Source organism: Anomaloglossus baeobatrachus, chromosome 8, assembly GCF_048569485.1.
Source record: "Anomaloglossus baeobatrachus isolate aAnoBae1 chromosome 8, aAnoBae1.hap1, whole genome shotgun sequence".
NCBI classification, from domain to species: domain Eukaryota; kingdom Metazoa; phylum Chordata; class Amphibia; order Anura; family Aromobatidae; genus Anomaloglossus; species Anomaloglossus baeobatrachus.
Window position 1 is genome coordinate 7,467,521 of NC_134360.1, and position 20,829 is coordinate 7,488,349.

Here is a 20,829-nt window from a genome sequence, read left to right on the forward strand (position 1 = left end):
ACACCACAGCAAACCACACAGCAGGAGCACACCGCCTATTATATGCTGCACCAGAAACACCACAGCAAACCACACAGCAGGAGCACACCGCCTATTATATGCTGCACCGGGAAACACCACAGCAAACCACACAGCAGGAGCACACCGTCTATTATATGCTGCACCTGAAACACCACAGCAAACCACACAGCAGGAGCACACCGCCTATTATATGCTGCACCCGAAACACCACAGCAAACCACACAGCAGGAGCACACCGCCTATTATATGCTCCACCGGGAAACACCACAGCAAACCACACAGCAGGAGCACACCGCCTATTATATGCTCCACCGGGAAACACCGCAGCAAACCACACAGCAGGAGCACACCGTCTATTATATGCTCCACCGGGAAACACCACAGCAAACCACACAGCAGGAGCACACCGTCTATTATATGCTGCACCTGAAACACCACAGCAAACCACACAGCAGGAGCACACCGCCTATTATATGCTCCACCGGGAAACACCACAGCAAACCACACAGCAGGAGCACACCGCCTATTATATGCTCCACCGGGAAACACCACAGCAAACCACACAGCAGGAGCACACCGTCTATTATATGCTCCACCAGAAACACCACAGCAAACCACACAGCAGGAGCACACCGCCTATTATATGCTCCACCGGGAAACACCACAGCAAACCACACAGGAGCACACCGTCTATTATATGCTCCACCAGAAACACCACAGCAAACCACACAGCAGGAGCACACCGTCTATTATATGCTGCACCAGAAACACCACAGCAAACCACACAGCAGGAGCACACCGTCTATTATATGCTACACCCAAAACACCACAGCAAACCACACAGCAGAAGCACACCGCCTATTATATGCTCCACCGGGAAACACCACAGCAAACCACACAGCAGGAGCACACCGCCTATTATATGCTGCACCCGAAACACCACAGCAAACCACACAGCAGGAGCACACCGTCTATTATATGCTGCACCAGAAACACCACAGCAAACCACACAGCAGGAGCACACCGTCTATTATATGCTCCACCAGAAACACCGCAGCAAACCACACAGCAGGAGCACACCGCCTATTATATGCTCCACCGGGAAACACCACAGCAAACCACACAGCAGGAGCACACCGCCTATTATATGCTGCACCAGAAACACCACAGCAAACCACACAGCAGGAGCACACCGTCTATTATATGCTCCACCAGAAACACCACAGCAAACCACACAGCAGGAGCACACCGCCTATTATATGCTGCACCGGGAAACACCGCAGCAAACCACACAGCAGGAGCACACCGCCTATTATATGCTGCACCGGGAAACACCGCAGCAAACCACACAGCAGGAGCACACCGCCTATTATATGCTACACCAGGAAACACCACAGCAAACCACACAGCAGGAGCACACCGCCTATTATATGCTGCACCGGGAAACACCGCAGCAAACCACACAGCAGGAGCACACCGTCTATTATATGCTGCACCAGAAACACCACAGCAAACCACACAGCAGGAGCACACCGTCTATTATATGCTGCACCAGAAACACCACAGCAAACCACACAGCAGGAGCACACCGCCTATTATATGCTGCACCCGAAACACCACAGCAAACCACACAGCAGAAGCACACCGTCTATTATATGCTGCACCCGAAACACCACAGCAAACCACACAGCAGAAGCACACCGTCTATTATATGCTGCACCAGAAACACCACAGCAAACCACACAGCAGGAGCACACCGTCTATTATATGCTGCACCAGAAACACCACAGCAAACCACACAGCAGGAGCACACCGCCTATTATATGCTGCACCCGAAACACCACAGCAAACCACACAGCAGGAGCACACCGTCTATTATATGCTGCACCCGAAACACCACAGCAAACCACACAGCAGAAGCACACCGTCTATTATATGCTCCACCGGTAAACACCACAGCAAACCACACAGCAGGAGCACACCGCCTATTATATGCTCCACCGGGAAACACCACAGCAAACCACACAGCAGGAGCACACCGCCTATTATATGCTCCACCGGGAAACACCACAGCAAACCACACAGCAGGAGCACACCGCCTATTATATGCTCCACCAGAAACACCACAGCAAACCACACAGCAGGAGCACACCGCCTATTATATGCTGCACCAGAAACACCACAGCAAACCACACAGCAGGAGCACACCATCTATTATATGCTCCACCAGAAACACCACAGCAAACCACACAGCAGGAGCACACCGCCTATTATATGCTGCACCAGAAACACCACAGCAAATCACACAGCAGGAGCACACCGTCTATTATATGCTGTACCAGAAACACCACAGCAAACCACACAGCAGGAGCACACCGTCTATTATATGCTGCACCAGAAACACCACAGCAAATCACACAGCAGGAGCACACCGCCTATTATATGCTGCACCAGAAACACCACAGCAAACCACACAGCAGGAGCACACCGTCTATTATATGCTGCACCGGGAAACACCGCAGCAAACCACACAGCAGGAGCACACCGCCTATTATATGCTCCACCGGGAAACACCACAGCAAACCACACAGCAGGAGCACACCGCCTATTATATGCTGCACCAGAAATACCACAGCAAACCACACAGCAGGAGCACACCGTCTATTATATGCTGCACCGGGAAACACCGCAGCAAACCACACAGCAGGAGCACACCGCCTATTATATGCTCCACCGGGAAACACCACAGCAAACCACACAGCAGGAGCACACCGTCTATTATATGCTGCACCAGAAATACCACAGCAAACCACACAGCAGGAGCACACCGTCTATTATATGCTGCACCGGGAAACACCGCAGCAAACCACACAGCAGGAGCACACCGCCTATTATATGCTCCACCGGGAAACACCACAGCAAACCACACAGCAGGAGCACACCGTCTATTATATGCTGCACCGGGAAACACCACAGCAAACCACACAGCAGGAGCACACCGTCTATTATATGCTGCACCAGAAACACCACAGCAAACCACACAGCAGGAGCACACCGTCTATTATATGCTGCACCGGGAAACACCACAGCAAACCACACAGCAGGAGCACACCGTCTATTATATGCTGCACCAGAAACACCACAGCAAACCACACAGCAGGAGCACACCGTCTATTATATGCTCCACCCGAAACACCACAGCAATCCACACAGCAGGAGCACACCACCTATTATATGCTGCACCAGAAACACCACAGCAAACCACACAGCAGGAGCACACCACCTATTATATGCTGCACCAGAAACACCACAGCAAACCACACAGCAGGAGCACACCGCCTATTATATGCTCCACCAGAAACACCACAGCAAACCACACAGCAGGAGCACACCGCCTATTATATGCTGCACCAGAAACACCACAGCAAACCACACAGCAGGAGCACACCGTCTATTATATGCTGCACCGGAAACACCACAGCAAACCACACAGCAGGAGCACACCGTCTATTATATGCTGCACCGGGAAACACCACAGCAAACCACACAGCAGGAGCACACCGTCTATTATATGCTCCACCAGAAACACCACAGCAAACCACACAGCAGGAGCACACCGTCTATTATATGCTCCACCAGAAACACCACAGCAAACCACACAGCAGGAGCACACCGTCTATTATATGCTGCACCGGGAAACACCACAGCAAACCACACAGCAAGAGCACACCGTCTATTATATGCTGCACCGGGAAACACCACAGCAAACCACACAGCAGGAGCACACCGCCTATTATATGCTCCACCGGGAAACACCACAGCAAACCACACAGCAGGAGCACACCGCCTATTATATGCTCCACCGGGAAACACCACAGCAAACCACACAGCAGGAGCACACCGCCTATTATATGCTGCACCCGAAACACCACAGCAAACCACACAGCAGGAGCACACCGTCTATTATATGCTCCACCGGGAACACTACAGCAAACCACACAGCAGGAGCACACCGCCTATTATATGCTGCACCAGAAACACCACAGCAATCCACACAGCAGGAGCACACCGTCTATTATATGCTGCACCAGAAACACCACAGCAAACCACACAGCAGGAGCACACCGTCTATTATATGCTGCACCGGGAAACACCACAGCAAACCACACAGCAGGAGCACACCGCCTATTATATGCTCCACCAGAAACACCACAGCAAACCACACAGCAGGAGCACACCGCCTATTATATGCTCCACCAGAAACACCACAGCAAACCACACAGCAGGAGCACACCGCCTATTATATGCTCCACCAGAAACACCACAACAAACCACACAGCAGGAGCACACCGCCTATTATATGCTCCACCAGAAACACCGCAGCAAACCACACAGCAGGAGCACACCGTCTATTATATGCTGCACCAGAAACACCACAGCAAACCACACAGCAGGAGCACACCGTCTATTATATGCTGCACCAGAAACACCACAGCAAACCACACAGGAGCACACCGCCTATTATATGCTCCACCAGAAACACCAGAGCAAACCACACAGCAGGAGCACACCGTCTATTATATGCTGCACCAGAAACACCACAGCAAACCACACAGCAGGAGCACACCGCCTATTATATGCTCCACCGGGAACACCACAGCAAACCACACAGCAGGAGCACACCGTCTATTATATGCTGCACCAGAAACACCACAGCAATCCACACAGCAGGAGCACACCGCCTATTATATGCTGCACCAGAAACACCACAGCAATCCACACAGCAGGAGCACACCGTCTATTATATGCTGCACCAGAAACACCACAGCAAACCACACAGCAGGAGCACACCGCCTATTATATACTGCACCAGAAACACCACAGCAAACCACACAGCAGGAGCACACCGTCTATTATATACTGCACCAGAAACACCACAGCAATCCACACAGCAGGAGCACACCGTCTATTATATGCTGCACCAGAAACACCACAGCAAACCACACAGCAGGAGCACACCGTCTATTATATGCTCCACCAGAAACACCACAGCAAACCACACAGCAGGAGCACACCGTCTATTATATGCTCCACCAGAAACACCACAGCAAACCACACAGCAGGAGCACACCGTCTATTATATACTGCACCAGAAACACCACAGCAATCCACACAGCAGGAGCACACCACCTATTATATGCTCCACCGGGAAACACCACAGCAAACCACACAGCAGGAGCACACCGTCTATTATATGCTGCACCAGAAACACCACAGCAAACCACACAGCAGGAGCACACCGCCTATTATATGCTGCACCGGGAAACACCACAGCAAACCACACAGCAGGAGCACACCGCCTATTATATGCTACACCAGAAACACCACAGCAATCCACACAGCAGGAGCACACCGCCTATTATATGCTACACCAGAAACACCACAGCAAACCACACAGGAGCACACCGCCTATTATATGCTCCACCGGGAAACACCACAGCAAACCACACAGCAGGAGCACACCGTCTATTATATGCTGCACCAGAAACACCACAGCAAACCACACAGCAGGAGCACACCGCCTATTATATGCTCCACCGGGAAACACCACAGCAAACCACACAGCAGGAGCACACCGTCTATTATATACTGCACCAGAAACACCACAGCAAACCACACAGCAGGAGCACACCGCCTATTATATGCTCCACCGGGAAACACCACAGCAAACCACACAGGAGCACACCGTCTATTATATGCTGCACCAGAAACACCGCAGCAAACCACACAGCAAGAGCACACCGTCTATTATATGCTCCACCAGAAACACCACAGCAAACCACACAGCAGGAGCACACCGCCTATTATATGCTCCACCGGGAAACACCACAGCAAACCACACAGCAGGAGCACACCGCCTATTATATGCTGCACCAGAAACACCACAGCAAACCACACAGCAGGAGCACACCGCCTATTATATGCTGCACCAGAAACACCACAGCAAACCACACAGCAGGAGCACACCGCCTATTATATGCTGCACCAGAAACACCACAGAAAACCACACAGCAGAAGCACACCGTCTATTATATGCTGCACCGGGAAACACCACAGCAAACCACACAGCAGGAGCACACCGTCTATTATATGCTGCACCAGAAACACCACAGCAAACCACACAGCAGGAGCACACCGCCTATTATATGCTGCACCAGAAACACCACAGCAAACCACACAGCAGGAGCACACCGCCTATTATATGCTCCACCGGGAACACTACAGCAAACCACACAGCAGGAGCACACCGTCTATTATATGCTCCACCGGGAACACTACAGCAAACCACACAGCAGGAGCACACCGCCTATTATATGCTGCACCAGAAACACCACAGCAAACCACACAGCAGGAGCACACCGCCTATTATATGCTCCACCGGGAACACTACAGCAAACCACACAGCAGGAGCACACCGCCTATTATATGCTCCACCGGGAACACTACAGCAAACCACACAGCAGGAGCACACCGCCTATTATATGCTCCACCAGAAACACCACAGCAAACCACACAGCAGGAGCACACCGCCTATTATATGCTCCACCAGAAACACCACAGCAAACCACACAGCAGGAGCACACCGTCTATTACATGCTGCACCCGAAACACCGCAGCAAACCACACAGCAGGAGCACACCGCCTATTATATGCTGCACCGGGAAACACCACAGCAAACCACACAGCAGGAGCACACCGTCTATTATATGCTGCACCCGAAACACCGCAGCAAACCACACAGCAGGAGCACACCGTCTATTATATGCTGCACCAGAAACACCGCAGCAAACCACACAGCAGGAGCACACCGTCTATTATATGCTCCACCAGAAACACCACAGCAAACCACACAGCAGGAGCACACCGTCTATTATATGCTCCACCGGGAAACACCACAGCAAACCACACAGCAGGAGCACACTGTCTATTATATGCTGCACCAGAAACACCACAGCAAACCACACAGCAGGAGCACACCGTCTATTATATGCTGCACCGGGAAACACCACAGCAAACCACACAGCAAGAGCACACCGTCTATTATATACTGCACCAGAAACACCACAGCAAACCACACAGCAGGAGCACACCGCCTATTATATGCTGCACCAGAAACACCGCAGCAAACCACACAGCAAGAGCACACCGTCTATTATATGCTCCACGGGAAACACCACAGCAAACCACACAGCAGGAGCACACCGTCTATTATATACTCCACCAAAAACACCACAGCAAACCACACAGCAATAGCACACCGTCTATTATATGCTCCACCAGAAACACCACAGCAAACCACACAGCAGGAGCACACCGTCTATTATATGCTGCACCAGAAACACCGCAGCAAACCACACAGCAGGAGCACACCGTCTATTATATGCTGCACCAGAAACACCACAGCAAACCACACAGCAGGAGCACACCGCCTATTATATGCTGCACCGGAAACACCACAGCAAACCACACAGCAGGAGCACACCGTCTATTATATGCTGCACCGGGAAACACCACAGCAAACCACACAGCAGAAGCACACCGTCTATTATATGCTCCACCAGAAACACCACAGCAAACCACACAGCAGGAGCACACCGCCTATTATATGCTGCACCGGGAAACACCACAGCAAACCACACAGCAGGAGCACACCGCCTATTATATGCTCCACCAGAAACACCACAGCAAACCACACAGCAGGAGCACACCGCCTATTATATGCTCCACCAGAAACACCACAGCAAACCACACAGCAGGAGCACACCGTCTATTATATGCTGCACCAGAAACACCGCAGCAAACCACACAGCAGGAGCACACCGTCTATTATATGCTCCACCCGAAACACCACAGCAAACCACACAGCAGGAGCACACCGCCTATTATATGCTCCACCAGAAACACCACAGCAAACCACACAGCAGGAGCACACCGCCTATTATATACTGCACCAGAAACACCACAGCAATCCACACAGCAGGAGCACACCGTCTATTATATGCTGCACCAGAAACACCACAGCAAACCACACAGCAGGAGCACACCGTCTATTATATGCTCCACCGGGAAACACCGCAGCAAACCACACAGCAGGAGCACACCGCCTATTATATGCTGCACCAGAAACACCACAGCAAACCACACAGCAGGAGCACACCGCCTATTATATGCTGCACCAGAAACACCACAGCAAACCACACAGCAGGAGCACACCGCCTATTATATGCTGCACCAGAAACACCACAGAAAACCACACAGCAGAAGCACACCGTCTATTATATGCTGCACCGGGAAACACCACAGCAAACCACACAGCAGGAGCACACCGTCTATTATATGCTGCACCAGAAACACCACAGCAAACCACACAGCAGCAGCACACCGCCTATTATATGCTGCACCAGAAACACCACAGCAAACCACACAGCAGGAGCACACCGTCTATTATATGCTCCACCGGGAACACTACAGCAAACCACACAGCAGGAGCACACCGTCTATTATATGCTCCACCGGGAACACTACAGCAAACCACACAGCAGGAGCACACCGCCTATTATATGCTGCACCAGAAACACCACAGCAAACCACACAGCAGGAGCACACCGCCTATTATATGCTCCACCGGGAACACTACAGCAAACCACACAGCAGGAGCACACCGCCTATTATATGCTCCACCGGGAACACTACAGCAAACCACACAGCAGGAGCACACCGCCTATTATATGCTCCACCAGAAACACCACAGCAAACCACACAGCAGGAGCACACCGCCTATTATATGCTCCACCAGAAACACCACAGCAAACCACACAGCAGGAGCACACCGTCTATTACATGCTGCACCCGAAACACCGCAGCAAACCACACAGCAGGAGCACACCGCCTATTATATGCTGCACCGGGAAACACCACAGCAAACCACACAGCAGGAGCACACCGTCTATTATATGCTGCACCCGAAACACCGCAGCAAACCACACAGCAGGAGCACACCGTCTATTATATGCTGCACCAGAAACACCGCAGCAAACCACACAGCAGGAGCACACCGTCTATTATATGCTCCACCAGAAACACCACAGCAAACCACACAGCAGGAGCACACCGTCTATTATATGCTGCACCAGAAACACCACAGCAAACCACACAGCAGGAGCACACCGTCTATTATATGCTCCACCAGAAACACCACAGCAAACCACACAGCAGGAGCACACTGTCTATTATATGCTGCACCAGAAACACCACAGCAAACCACACAGCAGGAGCACACCGTCTATTATATGCTGCACCGGGAAACACCACAGCAAACCACACAGCAGGAGCACACCGTCTATTATATGCTCCACCGGGAAACACCACAGCAAACCACACAGCAGGAGCACACCGCCTATTATATGCTCCACCAGAAACACCACAGCAAACCACACAGCAGGAGCACACCGCCTATTATATGCTGCACCAGAAACACCACAGCAAACCACACAGCAGGAGCACACCGTCTATTATATGCTCCACCGGGAAACACCACAGCAAACCACACAGCAGGAGCACACCGCCTATTATATGCTGCACCAGAAACACCACAGCAAACCACACAGCAGGAGCACACCGCCTATTATATGCTGCACCAGAAACACCGCAGCAAACCACACAGCAAGAGCACACCGTCTATTATATGCTCCACGGGAAACACCACAGCAAACCACACAGCAGGAGCACACCGTCTATTATATACTCCACCAAAAACACCACAGCAAACCACACAGCAGGAGCACACCGTCTATTATATGCTCCACCAGAAACACCACAGCAAACCACACAGCAGGAGCACACCGTCTATTATATGCTGCACCAGAAACACCGCAGCAAACCACACAGCAGGAGCACACCGTCTATTATATGCTCCACGGGAAACACCACAGCAAACCACACAGCAGGAGCACACCGTCTATTATATACTCCACCAAAAACACCACAGCAAACCACACAGCAGGAGCACACCGCCTATTATATGCTCCACCAGAAACACCACAGCAAACCACACAGCAGGAGCACACCGCCTATTATATGCTGCACCAGAAACACCACAGCAAACCACACAGCAGGAGCACACCGCCTATTATATACTGCACCAGAAACACCACAGCAAACCACACAGCAGGAGCACACCGCCTATTATATGCTGCACCGGAAACACCACAGCAAACCACACAGCAGGAGCACACCGTCTATTATATGCTGCACCGGGAAACACCACAGCAAACCACACAGCAGGAGCACACCGTCTATTATATGCTCCACCAGAAACACCACAGCAAACCACACAGCAGGAGCACACCGCCTATTATATGCTGCACCGGGAAACACCACAGCAAACCACACAGCAGGAGCACACCGCCTATTATATGCTCCACCAGAAACACCACAGCAAACCACACAGCAGGAGCACACCGCCTATTATATGCTCCACCAGAAACACCACAGCAAACCACACAGCAGGAGCACACCGTCTATTATATGCTGCACCAGAAACACCGCAGCAAACCACACAGCAGGAGCACACCGTCTATTATATGCTCCACCCGAAACACCACAGCAAACCACACAGCAGGAGCACACCGCCTATTATATGCTCCACCAGAAACACCACAGCAAACCACACAGCAGGAGCACACCGCCTATTATATACTGCACCAGAAACACCACAGCAATCCACACAGCAGGAGCACACCGTCTATTATATGCTGCACCAGAAACACCACAGCAAACCACACAGCAGGAGCACACCGTCTATTATATGCTCCACCGGGAAACACCGCAGCAAACCACACAGCAGGAGCACACCGCCTATTATATGCTGCACCGGGAAACACCACAGCAAATCACACAGCAGGAGCACACCGTCTATTATATGCTGCACCAGAAACACCACAGCAAACCACACAGCAGGAGCACACCGCCTATTATATGCTGCACCAGAAACACCACAGCAAACCACACAGCAGGAGCACACCGTCTATTATATGCTCCACCAGAAACACCACAGCAAACCACACAGCAGGAGCACACCGTCTATTATATGCTCCACCAGAAACACCACAGCAAACCACACAGCAGGAGCACACCGTCTATTATATGCTCCACCAGAAACACCACAGCAAACCACACAGCAGGAGCACACCGTCTATTATATACTGCACCAGAAACACCACAGCAATCCACACAGCAGGAGTACACCACCTATTATATGCTCCACCGGGAAACACCACAGCAAACCACACAGCAGGAGCACACCGCCTATTATATGCTACACCAGAAACACCACAGCAATCCACACAGCAGGAGCACACCGCCTATTATATGCTGCACCAGAAACACCACAGCAAACCACACAGCAGGAGCACACCGTCTATTATATGCTGCACCAGAAACACCACAGCAAACCACACAGCAGGAGCACACCGTCTATTATATGCTGCACCAGAAACACCACAGCAAACCACACAGCAGGAGCACACCGCCTATTATATGCTCCACCGGTAAACACCACAGCAAACCACACAGCAGGAGCACACCGCCTATTATATGCTCCACCGGGAAACACCACAGCAAACCACACAGCAGGAGCACACCGCCTATTATATGCTGCACCGGGAAACACCACAGCAAACCACACAGCAGGAGCACACCGCCTATTATATGCTACACCAGAAACACCACAGCAATCCACACAGCAGGAGCACACCGCCTATTATATACTGCACCAGAAACACCACAGCAAACCACACAGCAGGAGCACACCGTCTATTATATGCTACACCAGAAACACCACAGCAATCCACACAGCAGGAGCACACCGCCTATTATATACTGCACCAGAAACACCACAGCAATCCACACAGCAGGAGCACACCGTCTATTATATACTGCACCAGAAACACCACAGCAAACCACACAGCAGGAGCACACCGCCTATTATATACTGCACCAGAAACACCACAGCAAACCACACAGCAGGAGCACACCGTCTATTATATGCTCCACCAGAAACACCACAGCAATCCACACAGCAGGAGCACACCGCCTATTATATGCTACACCAGAAACACCACAGCAAACCACACAGCAGGAGCACACCGCCTATTATATGCTGCACCAGAAACACCACAGCAAACCACACAGCAGGAGCACACCGTCTATTATATGCTGCACCAGAAACACCACAGCAAACCACACAGCAGGAGCACACCGTCTATTATATGCTGCACCAGAAACACCACAGCAAACCACACAGCAGGAGCACACCGTCTATTATATGCTGCACCAGAAACACCGCAGCAAACCACACAGCAGGAGCACACCGCCTATTATATGCTGCACCAGAAACACCACAGCAAACCACACAGCAGGAGCACACCGCCTATTATATGCTCCACCGGAAACACCACAGCAAACCACACAGCAGGAGCACACCGTCTATTATATGCTGCACCAGAAACACCACAGCAAACCACACAGCAGGAGCACACCGCCTATTATATGCTGCACCAGAAACACCACAGCAAACCACACAGCAGGAGCACACCGCCTATTATATGCTCCACCGGAAACACCACAGCAAACCACACAGCAGGAGCACACCGCCTATTATATGATCCACCGGAAACACCACAGCAAACCACACAGCAGGAGCACACCGCCTATTATATGCTGCACCAGAAACACCGCAGCAATCCACACAGCAGGAGCACACCGCCTATTATATACTGCACCAGAAACACCACAGCAAACCACACAGCAGGAGCACACCGTCTATTATATGCTCCACCAGAAACACCACAGCAAACCACACAGCAGGAGCACACCGTCTATTATATGCTCCACCGGGAAACACCACAGCAAACCACACAGCAGGAGCACACCGCCTATTATATGCTCCACCAGAAACACCGCAGCAAACCACACAGCAGGAGCACACCGCCTATTATATGCTGCACCAGAAACACCACAGCAAACCACACAGCAGGAGCACACCGCCTATTATATGCTGCACCAGAAACACCACAGCAAACCACACAGCAGGAGCACACCGTCTATTATATGCTCCACCAGAAACACCACAGCAAACCACACAGCAGGAGCACACCGTCTATTATATACTGCACCAGAAACACCACAGCAAACCACACAGCAGGAGCACACCGTCTATTATATGCTGCACCAGAAACACCACAGCAAACCACACAGCAGGAGCACACCGCCTATTATATGCTACACCAGAAACACCACAGCAATCCACACAGCAGGAGCACACCGCCTATTATATGCTCCACCAGAAACACCACAGCAAACCACACAGCAGGAGCACACCGTCTATTATATGCTGCACCCGAAACACCGCAGCAAACCACACAGCAAGAGCACACCGTCTATTATATGCTGCACCAGAAACACCACAGCAAACCACACAGCAGGAGCACACCGCCTATTATATGCTGCACCAGAAACACCACAGCAAACCACACAGCAGGAGCACACCGCCTATTATATGCTGCACCAGAAACACCACAGCAAACCACACAGCAGGAGCACACCGCCTATTATATGCTCCACCGGGAAACACCACAGCAAACCACACAGCAGGAGCACACCGTCTATTATATGCTCCACCAGAAACACCACAGCAAACCACACAGCAGGAGCACACCGTCTATTATATGCTGCACCAGAAACACCGCAGCAAACCACACAGCAGGAGCACACCGTCTATTATATACTGCACCAGAAACACCGCAGCAAACCACACAGCAGGAGCACACCGCCTATTATATGCTCCACCAGAAACACCACAGCAAACCACACAGCAGGAGCACACCGTCTATTATATGCTCCACCAGATACACCACAGCAAACCACACAGCAGGAGCACACCGTCTATTATATGCTGCACCAGAAACACCACAGCAAACCACACAGCAGGAGCACACCGTCTATTATATGCTGCACCCAAAACACCACAGCAAACCACACAGCAGGAGCACACCGCCTATTATATGCTGCACCAGAAACACCACAGCAAACCACACAGCAGGAGCACACCGTCTATTATATGCTCCACCAGAAACACCACAGCAAACCACACAGCAGGAGCACACCGCCTATTATATGCTGCACCCGAAACACCACAGCAAACCACACAGCAGGAGCACACCGCCTATTATATGCTGCACCCGAAACACCACAGCAAACCACACAGCAGGAGCACACCGTCTATTATATGCTGCACCAGAAACACCACAGCAATCCACACAGCAGGAGCACACCGCCTATTATATGCTACACCAGAAACACCACAGCAAACCACACAGCAGGAGCACACCGCCTATTATATGCTGCACCAGAAACACCACAGCAAACCACACAGCAGGAGCACACCGCCTATTATATGCTGCACCAGAAACACCACAGCAAACCACACAGCAGGAGCACACCGTCTATTATATACTGCACCGGGAAACACCGCAGCAAACCACACAGCAGGAGCACACCGTCTATTATATACTGCACCGGGAAACACCGCAGCAAACCACACAGCAGGAGCACACCGCCTATTATATGCTGCACCAGAAACACCACAGCAAACCACACAGCAGGAGCACACCGTCTATTATATACTGCACCGGGAAACACCGCAGCAAACCACACAGCAGGAGCACACCATCTACTATATGCTCCACCGGGAAACACCACAGCAAACCACACAGCAGGAGCACACCGCCTATTATATGCTGCACCAGAAACACCACAGCAAACCACACAGCAGGAGCACACCGCCTGTTATATGCTGCACCAGAAACACCACAGCAAACCACACAGCAGGAGCACACCGCCTATTATATGCTGCACCAGAAACACCACAGCAAACCACACAGCAGGAGCACACCGCCTATTATATGCTCCACCGGGAAACACCACAGCAAACCACACAGCAGGAGCACACCGTCTATTATATGCTCCACCAGAAACACCACAGCAAACCACACAGCAGGAGCACACCGTCTATTATATGCTGCACCAGAAACACCGCAGCAAACCACACAGCAGGAGCACACCGTCTATTATATACTGCACCAGAAACACCGCAGCAAACCACACAGCAGGAGCACACCGTCTATTATATGCTCCACCAGATACACCACAGCAAACCACACAGCAGGAGCACACCGTCTATTATATGCTGCACCAGAAACACCACAGCAAACCACACAGCAGGAGCACACCGTCTATTATATGCTCCACCAGAAACACCACAGCAAACCACACAGCAGGAGCACACCGCCTATTATATGCTGCACCCGAAACACCACAGCAAACCACACAGCAGGAGCACACCGCCTATTATATGCTGCACCCGAAACACCACAGCAAACCACACAGCAGGAGCACACCGTCTATTATATGCTGCACCAGAAACACCACAGCAATCCACACAGCAGGAGCACACCGCCTATTATATGCTACACCAGAAACACCACAGCAAACCACACAGCAGGAGCACACCGCCTATTATATGCTGCACCAGAAACACCACAGCAAACCACACAGCAGGAGCACACCGCCTATTATATGCTGCACCAGAAACACCACAGCAAACCACACAGCAGGAGCACACCGTCTATTATATACTGCACCGGGAAACACCGCAGCAAACCACACAGCAGGAGCACACCGTCTATTATATACTGCACCGGGAAACACCGCAGCAAACCACACAGCAGGAGCACACCGCCTATTATATGCTGCACCAGAAACACCACAGCAAACCACACAGCAGGAGCACACCGTCTATTATATACTGCACCGGGAAACACCGCAGCAAACCACACAGCAGGAGCACACCATCTACTATATGCTCCACCGGGAAACACCACAGCAAACCACACAGCAGGAGCACACCGCCTATTATATGCTGCACCAGAAACACCACAGCAAACCACACAGCAGGAGCACACCGCCTGTTAAATGCTGCACCAGAAACACCACAGCAAACCACACAGCAGGAGCACACCGCCTATTATATGCTGCACCAGAAACACCACAGCAAACCACACAGCAGGAGCACACCGCCTATTATATGCTCCACTGGGAAACACCACAGCAAACCACACAGCAGGAGCACACCGCCTATTATATGCTGCACCTGAAACACCACAGCAAACCACACAGCAGGAGCACACCGCCTATTATATGCTGCACCAGAAACACCACAGCAAACCACACAGCAGGAGCACACCGTCTATTATATGCTGCACCAGAAACACCACAGCAAACCACACAGCAGGAGCACACCGCCTATTATATGCTGCACCAGAAACACCACAGCAAACCACACAGCAGGAGCACACCGCCTATTATATGCTGCACCAGAAACACCACAGCAAACCACACAGCAGGAGCACACCGCCTATTATATGCTGCACCAGAAACACCGCAGCAAACCACACAGCAGGAGCACACCGTCTATTATATGCTGCACCAGAAACACCACAGCAAACCACACAGCAGGAGCACACCGCCTGTTATATGCTCCACCGGGAAACACCGCAGCAAACCACACAGCAGGAGCACACCGTCTATTATATACTGCACCGGGAAACACCACAGCAAACCACACAGCAGGAGCACACCGTCTACTATATGCTCCACCGGGAAACACCGCAGCAAACCACACAGCAGGAGCACACCGCCTATTATATGCTGCACCAGAAACACCACAGCAAACCACACAGCAGGAGCACACCGTCTATTATATGCTGCACCAGAAACACCACAGCAAACCACACAGCAGGAGCACACCGCCTATCATATGCTCCACTGGGAAACATCACAGCAAACCACACAGCAGGAGCACACCGTCTATTATATGCTACACCGGGAAACACCACAGCAAACCACACAGCTGGAGCACACCACCTATTATATACTGCACCAGAAACACCACAGCAAACCACACAGCAGGAGCACACCGCCTATTATATGCTGCACCAGAAACACCACAGCAAACCACACAGCAGGAGCACACCGCCTATTATATGCTGCACCAGAAACACCACAGCAAACCACACAGCAGGAGCACACCGTCTATTATATGCTGCACCAGAAACACCACAGCAAACCACACAGCAGGAGCACACCGTCTATTATATGCTGCACCCGAAACACCGCAGCAAACCACACAGCAGGAGCACACCGTCTGTTATATGCTCCACCGGGAAACACCACAGCAAACCACACAGCAGGAGCACACCGCCTATTATATGCTACACCAGAAACACCACAGCAAACCACACAGCAGGAGCACACCGTCTATTATATGCTCCACTGGGAAACACCACAGCAAACCACACAGCAGGAGCACACCGCCTATTATATACTGCACCAGAAACACCACAGCAAACCACACAGCAGGAGCACACCGTCTATTATATGCTGCACCAGAAACACCACAGCAAACCACACAGCAGGAGCACACCGTCTATTATATGCTCCACCAGAAACACCACAGCAAACCACACAGCAGGAGCACACCGTCTATTATATGCTCCACCAGAAACACCACAGCAAACCACACAGCAGGAGCACACCGCCTATTATATGCTCCACCGGGAAACACCACAGCAAACCACACAGCAGGAGCACACCGCCTATTATATGCTGCACCCGAAACACCACAGCAAACCACACAGCAGGAGCACACCGCCTATTATATGCTGCACCCGAAACACCACAGCAAACCACACAGCAGGAGCACACCGCCTATTATATGCTCCACCGGGAAACACCACAGCAAACCACACAGCAGGAGCACACCGCCTATTATATGCTGCACCAGAAACACCACAGCAAACTACACAGCAGGAGCACACCGTCTATTATATGCTGCACCCGAAACACCACAGCAAACCACACAGCAGGAGCACACCGCCTATTATATGCTACACCGGGAAACACCACAGCAAACCACACAGCAGGAGCACACCGCCTATTATATGCTACACCGGGAAACACCACAGCAAACCACACAGCAGGAGCACACCGCCTATTATATGCTGCACCAGAAACACCACAGCAAACCACACAGCAGGAGCACACCGCCTATTATATGCTCCACCGGGAAACACCACAGCAAACCACACAGCAGGAGCACACCGTCTATTATATGCTGCACCGGGAAACACCACAGCAAACCACACAGCAGGAGCACACCGTCTATTATATGCTGCACCAGAAACACCACAGCAAACCACACAGCAGGAGCACACCGTCTATTATATGCTGCACCAGAAACACCACAGCAAACCACACAGCAGGAGCACACCGTCTATTATATGCTGCACCCAAAACACCACAGCAAACCACACAGCAGGAGCACACCGTCTATTATATGCTGCACCGGGAAACACCACAGCAAACCACACAGCAGGAGCACACCGCCTATTATATGCTGCACCGGGAAACACCACAGCAAATCACACAGCAGGAGCACACCGTCTATTATATGCTGCACCCGAAACACCACAGCAAACCACACAGCAGGAGCACACCGTCTATTATATGCTCCACCAGAAACACCACAGCAATCCACACAGCAGGAGCACACCGCCTATTATATGCTGCACCAGAAACACCACAGCAAACCACACAGCAGGAGCACACCGTCTATTATATGCTGCACCAGAAACACCACAGCAAACCACACAGCAGAAGCACACCGTCTATTATATGCTGCACCAGAAACACCGCAGCAAACCACACAGCAGGAGCACACCGTCTATTATATGCTGCACCAGAAACACCACAGCAAACCACACAGCAGGAGCACACCATCTACTATATGCTCCACCAGAAACACCGCAGCAAACCACACAGCAGGAGCACACCATCTACTATATGCTGCACCAGAAACACCACAGCAAACCACACAGCAGGAGCACACCGTCTATTATATGCTGCACCCAAAACACCACAGCAAACCACACAGCAGGAGCACACCGTCTATTATATGCTGCACCGGGAAACACCACAGCAAACCACACAGCAGGAGCACACCGTCTATTATATGCTGCAGCAGAAACACCACAGCAAACCACACAGCAGAAGCACACCGTCTATTATATGCTGCACCAGAAACACCGCAGCAAACCACACAGGAGCACACCGCCTATTATATGCTGCACCGGGAAACACCGCAGCAAACCACACAGCAAGAGCACACCGTCTATTATATGCTGCACCGGGAAACACCACAGCAAACCACACAGCAGGAGCACACCGCCTATTATATGCTCCACCGGGAAACACCACAGCAAACCACACAGCAGGAGCACACCGTCTATTATATGCTCCACCGGGAAACACCGCAGCAAACCACACAGCAGGAGCACACCGTCTATTATATGCTCCACTGGGAAACACCGCAGCAAACCACACAGCAGGAGCACACCGTCTATTATATGCTGCACCGGGAAACACCACAGCAAACCACACAGCAGGAGCACACCGTCTATTATATGCTGCACCCGAAACACCACAGCAAACCACACAGCAGGAGCACACCGTCTATTATATGCAGCACCCGAAACACCACAGCAAACCACACAGCAGGAGCACACCGTCTATTATATGCTCCACCGGGAAACACCACAGCAAACCACACAGCAGGAGCACACCGTCTATTATATGCTCCACCGGGAAACACCGCAGCAAACCACACAGCAGGAGCACACCGCCTATTATATGCTGCACCGGGAAACACCGCAGCAAACCACACAGCAGGAGCACACCGCCTATTATATGCTCCACTGGGAAACACCGCAGCAAACCACACAGCAGGAGCACACCATCTATTATATGCTCCACCGGGAAACACCGCAGCAAACCACACAGCAGGAGCACACCGTCTATTATATACTGCACCGGGAAACACCGCAGCAAACCACACAGCAGGAGCACACCGTCTATTATATGCTCCACCGGGAAACACCGCAGCAAACCACACAGCAGGAGCACACCGTCTATTATATGCTGCACCAGAAACACCACAGCAAACCACACAGCAGGAGCACACCGTCTATTATATGCTGCACCAGAAACACCGCAGCAAACCACACAGCAGGAGCACACCGTCTATTATATGCTGCACCCGAAACACCACAGCAAACCACACAGCAGGAGCACACCGCCTATTATATGCTGCACCGGGAAACACCACAGCAAACCACACAGCAGGAGCACACCGCCTATTATATGCTGCACCAGAAACACCACAGCAAACCACACAGCAGGAGCACACCACCTATTATATGCTGCACCAGAAACACCACAGCAAACCACACAGCAGGAGCACACCGTCTATTATATGCTCCACCAGAAACACCACAGCAAACCACACAGCAGGAGCACACCGTCTATTATATGCTGCACCGGGAAACACCACAGCAAACCACACAGCAGGAGCACACCGCCTATTATATGCTGCACCGGGAAACACCACAGCAAACCACACAGCAGGAGCACACCGTCTATTATATACTGCACCGGGAAACACCGCAGCAAACCACACAGCAGGAGCACACTGCCTATTATATGCTGCACCAGAAACACCACAGCAAACCACACAGCAGGAGCACACCACCTATTATATGCTGCACCGGGAAACACCACAGCAAACCACACAGC

The 20,829-nt window shown here is 51.6% G+C and overlaps 1 long non-coding RNA gene across 1 annotated transcript in view; it reads right to left on the reverse strand.

Moving 5' to 3' along the window:
- Positions 1 to 20,829, reverse strand: part of LOC142249057 (uncharacterized) — a 57,679-nt gene that overhangs the window by 17,077 nt on the left and 19,773 nt on the right. The window lies entirely within an intron of this gene.